A 6000-nucleotide genomic window follows, 5' to 3' on the forward strand; every position below is an offset into this window, starting at 1 on the left:
AATTTGGTATCAAATTTTCAGGCATGAAATAAGCTTCGATTGGGTACAAAAGAAAAATCAAAAATTGAAAATAGAATATATAGGATATATAGGCAATTGATAATCAGAATTTTATAAATTTGGTATCAAATTTCCAGGCATGAAATAAGCTTCGATTGGGTACAAAAGAAAAATCAAAAATTGAAAATAGAATATATATATATATATATATATATATATATATATATATATATATATATATATATATATATATATATATATTCTATTTTCAATTTTTGATTTTTCTTTTGTACCCAATCGAAGCTTATAATGAAATAAGCTTCGATTGGGTACAAAAGAAAAATCAAAAATTGAAAATAGAATATATAGGATATATATATATATATATATATATATATATATATATATATATATATATATATATATATATACTTTATTGATCCCAAAAAAAAAAAAGGATATTCGTTTACAGACGTGGCATGCATAAAAATGTATAAACACAAAGTTGAGAATCTATGGCGACAATGTATACATATCTATATGCAAATGTACAAACATGTAAAAATATACAACCAAGAACCAATAGCAACACCTTATATATTAATTTAATAAATTGAGATATGCCATACCTTTGGCCTTTAGTCCGAACTTGTGAGTGTAATAGTATTTAATTTAAATCACAGTTGGGCGTTAAAAATTCGAACACCATGTGGCAAAAATGAATTAAGGTGACGTGTTGTCTTTGTTTTTATAGATATAAGGCGACGGCTCCTCGTGGAGAACGTAATATATTTGCGAAGGGGATGATCGCCATCCTTCAAAACTTTCTCCATTTTGCTTAGACAAAATCTCTTGAACAGTTCTTCCACATTGGAAATTGGATGAGTATAACTCCTGGCTTTATCAATTATCCGACCAATTTTCTTAATGTCGCAAATACTGTAATTTCCACACCGTGCTGTAATACAAAAAATAATAACGGTCTCCAAAACGGATCTACAACAAAGGGTGCATAACGTTTTGTCTATGTCAAATTCTGAAAGTTTCCGAATAAAATACATGCTTCTGTTCAATTTAGAGATAACATCATCTGTTAGTAAATGCCACTGCAATTTATTGTCAATTAAAATACCCAAATATTTGTAAACCGAAACTTGCTCAACAGCTTGATTTTTTATTTTGAGCGGAGTGATGGAATTTGTGTTCTTCCTAAAATCTAAAATCATTTCTTTGGTTTTTCCTACATTTAATTTCAGGAAGTTATTTTCACACCAACCAACAAATCTGTCGATCTCAGATCTGTATGCCGTTTCATCATCCTTAAATATTAACCCCTGAAGGGCAGTGTCGTCAGCAAATTTCAAAATTGGGACCAAGTCACTTGTACAGCCATTTGTGTAACCCGTAAAGAGGCGAGGAGAGAGAACACACCATTGAGGGTGTGTTAGTAATTATTTTATTAGATTTGTTTCCAATTCCGGCTTAAAACCGTTTCGAGGCCGAGGGTCACATTTTTGAAAATTCAAGTCGGCAGCTCTGGTTTATATCTTCGACGTGTACTTATTTCTTGTATATGTAGCCCACACATCGGTGTATATCTTTTATCGAAGTGAATGAATAATATTATGATATTTTAGAGTGGTAAATACCAATAATTCCAATTTCTGACCAGTTTAGATTTCCTTTGACTTTTAGCATCTGGTTCATCCCGACATAATAATAATACCGTTTTGAGGCGATGGGCCACAAATGAACAAACAAACAAGCATTCACAATAAAATAGGTCAAGTAAAGTAAAGTAAAGTAAAGTAAATAAATAAATAAATAAATAAGTAATCCTTTCCAGTTCCAGCAGATGTTCCAACATAAATAAATAAATAAATAAATAAATAAATAAATAAATAAATAAATAAATAAATTATGAAACATTTCCAGTAGATGTTCCAATTGTCCATGCTGTTTCTTTAGTATTCGGCCGCATGTACATTTAACGCAGGTCTGACATCCGAAAACAATTATGGGCCTAGTTCAACATCGTTGGAATATTTTGTGTAATTTTTTTTTTTTTACTTTTTCCATAACAACAATGAGCCCATATTAAATTGGGTTATCAAACCTACAAATAAGTGCACGTCGTATTCAGCACATCGTGTTGAGCATAAAGCGCTTTAAATGGGTCCTAAGCATGACCTAACTATAGTAGTCGGCCATGGTCCTAAGCCAACAGTAATACTTAATAATATAATGTTTAAGGCAATATAGAGAGACCGACCACGTACTTATTTTACATAAGGAATCGTCTTTGCGCTGTCACAGCGAAACACTTGCCAGATCCAAAGGCGAATGTCATATTATATCACAAAACCCCAGTCGTTCTAATAGATACTAATGTCATCATTTTATTTAGGAACTGTGTTTTCGCCCCCCGTACACAACTGTGTATTCAGTACACCGGAAGGGCAGGGGCGTGGATATATTGGTTGATTTGGTGCCTGGCACCGCATCCATCTTTTTAACATGGATTATAGCATTAAAAAAACAAAAAACAAAAAAAAAAACAACAACTGAGAAATGGTTTGAATAAGTCTTTTCTTTATTTTTTTTTTTATTTTTGTATGTTGTATTTACAAATATAGCATGTTTTAGTCATTTTCTTCTGATTCTGGCACCACCCTATACTGTAAGCAAGCCACGCCGCTGCGAAGGGCTAAACTGTTTGACCGAGAGCTAGAAGGCGAGGTGACCGGCTATTTTAGCACAACGTAACTGTAGCCGGTGTAGGGTGAGTTAGGGGTTCGAGCTCCTTTCTAGGCGTAGTATTTTCTTTCTTTCTTTCATATTCCCTTGGCAAAAAAATCATAATTTTCAATTTCAACACGTTGACACAATTCCTGGTGACTCGAGAAGTTTGATCGAATTTTAGCATTTTAAAAATTTATTTACTTTTACTCACTTTTAAGTTTATTATTTTAATTTAGGACACAGTGAAGACTTTGGATACGAGAGGCTATTTCCCGAAAAAGTAGTTTAATTCGTTCACCTGTAATTAGGGTAAATAGCCATGCATTTTAAGCTGACTTTTGTGTTTCTCTTACTTATAATGCCTGCTTCATGCGAGGTTTGTTGGGACAATGACGATTTTATACTCGGTGAAATTGTTTTAATTCAATCTGACATAATTTAAAGATGAGAAATCTTCTTTACTGAAAAAAAAAGAATTATTGCACAATTTATTTCGTTTAGTACTTCGTTATGATAGTTATTGAAATAAAGCCACCGAGTAAGACAATGAGTCAAAATGTATTGCCTTGTGCATTCCTTGTACACAACAAATCAGTCCGAATAAAAACGAAACGAATACGAACAAAGGCAAAGGGAAATGGTTCAAAAAGGGAACAGATGTAGATCCCAATGCCATCTGTGTACTTGTTTGAGATCACCCAAAAGTCGCACCCAGACACAAGCACAGGATATAACTAAAACAGATAGACTCAAATGCTTACAAATCATTATATAACCACACAAAAAAAAACCCCAACAAACAAACAAAAAAAAAAAAAAACAACAACACTACATAACAAAGATGTGGCCCACAAGGGGAAAAACATCATCTCCAAAAACTAACCATGCATATGACTGCTTCCCTGTCAGTCTCAGCCAGGGTCTCAGGCCAGGGTCAGGACAAAACCAACAAATTTTATTCCAAGACAAGAGCAAGTTGGAAAACGTATAGGGGGTGGGAAAGGGGGGGGGGGGGCGGGGCTACGTAGAGAGCATATTCTGAGACAATTTGGCTGTCATATCATAAATTCAAATGGTTGCAAATGCAAATAATTATAAAAACCTAACATATGTAGAGAACAAGAAATGCACCGTTTCTTTCAAGATCCCAGGCCTAGGCTAAACCTAAATGGTCCCATTGAAGAACAGGGTAGGAAAGCTAGTGACAGTATGACATGGAATCCAAATGCTATTGTATAGAGGGATAAAGAAATAGTTTAATCAGGATGCTGACCCATGGAGAGTCCACCAAGAGGGGGTGTGATTATGACGAGTTGCGGTCGTTTAATGAAAGAGAAAAAAGTACACAAAACATAAAGGACGATTCTAAATATGCCTGCAATCTTGGGTCACAAGCGCCAAAGAAAAGGAGATCAGTACTAGATTATTATTCATACTCATAGTGAATAAGGCAGATGATTGACAAAACATAATAATAATAATAATAATATAAAAAAAAAGTAAAAGTGTCACTTCTCACAGACAAATCAAGTGCCATTTAATTATCTCCCTCCCACTATATGATTCCAGGCAGGGGGAGCCAATTGGTGTTAATCCTGTTCCAGGACAAGAACATGGAAAGAATAAATGATAAAAGGGTGATGGGGAAGACAGCAAGGTAAAGGGCCAACCAACAACCAGCCCAAGACAGACAACTTTCGCTTACCCTAAGGGGAATTCCATCCACAGTACTCCAGGAAGAGGATAAAATCTCACAGCAATGCCTATTGGAATTACTTATTCCCCTATTAGTATTAGAAGATATTACTCTTATATTTATGGAATTCAATTTCAAGTGGCGATATTATTTCAAAAATGAACATATGTATATACAAACTGGTGGAGGAAAAACACAGCTGTGTATACTGTCCACTGGTGGACGAAAAACACAGTTCCCAATAGAAAAGTTTTTAACAAAATTATGAAAATACAATTTTACAAAACAAAACAAATCTAGCACAACCTTGCTTAAAACATGTTCTTTGTCCCATATTCCACTATCGCATGTAATGTTAAAATAATACATCATTATCTTTTCTCAATCCTTTTCACAATTTTTTTTTCTTAAATCAGATGAAATTCTCTCTAATAATTATGATTCGCAGTCAATCAGTGTTGCCAGGTGCCGTTGCAAAATTCGTGCCAGAAACCCGCCAACTTTATCCTACTTCACCTGTGACAGTGTCCAAAATCCGCCAATTGCTTTAAAACACCAATAATCAACAATTGTGTATTGTCTCAGAATAAAAATTTTGTTAGTAAACGCTACTCACCTATTTACAAATGTTTCATCTAAAATCCGTCCAAAATATCCGCCATCCGCTAGGCCATTTTTTCCCCGCCACGAGATGATAAAAATCCTCCAATTTGGCGGAAAATCCGGAAAATCCGCCAACCTGGCAATACTGCTACGAATAGTGGTTTCCTATATTCACAGTACTACTGCGAATAGTAGATGCGCTCGTTTTCGTTATTTGCAATAGTACTGCGAATAGAGATTTCCTCTATTCGCAGTAGTAGTGCGAATAATGCTTTACTCTATTCGCAGTAGTACTGCGAGGGCGAATAGTGAATTCCTATACTACGAATAGTAGATTGCGCTCGTTTTTGTTCTTCTTCTTCTTCTTCTTCTTCTTCTTCTTCTTCTTCTTCTTCTTCTTCTTCTTTTGATTGCCCACAAGCAATTGGTTGATTATTATGGCAAATATGAAACTGCTTTCTAATCTCTCTGTATTCCTTGTTTATAATCGTTAGTCTAAAATCAATTTCCAGGGACATTCAGGGGTCGTCAACTTTGGTCAGTGATGGTTTGTGTAGGGTCTAAGTATCTGCATAGCAACTTGCCACAAAAGCATCAATTGTAGTGGCTTCGGTCACTTTAGCGTCAAGCTGGTTCCAGTCCCTGACCGTGCGCGACAAGAAGGAAAAACCACAGTATTGTGTTCTGTGTGTTATGAGACTGTATTGGTTGTTGTTGCCCCTTCTCTGTCTCAAAGGTGCTGGTATTAGTTTTTTCTTGATGACTGGGCATTCAGCGAGGTGGTGCTTGATCTTAAATAGCATTGTTAATCTTGCTGATTTTCTGCGGTGTTCTAATTTCGGCCACTGTAGTTTTTCTAGCATGTCTTATACTCTTGAGGTGTTGTGGTGTCTGATCAGGACGTAGCGTGCAGCTCTTCTTTGCACTGATTCAATTTTTGAGACTTATTTATGGGCGTG

This window comes from Berghia stephanieae, chromosome 15, assembly GCF_034508935.2.
Source record: "Berghia stephanieae isolate SIO BIC M18660-M18661 chromosome 15, UCSD_Bste_1.3, whole genome shotgun sequence".
Taxonomy (NCBI): domain Eukaryota; kingdom Metazoa; phylum Mollusca; class Gastropoda; order Nudibranchia; family Aeolidiidae; genus Berghia; species Berghia stephanieae.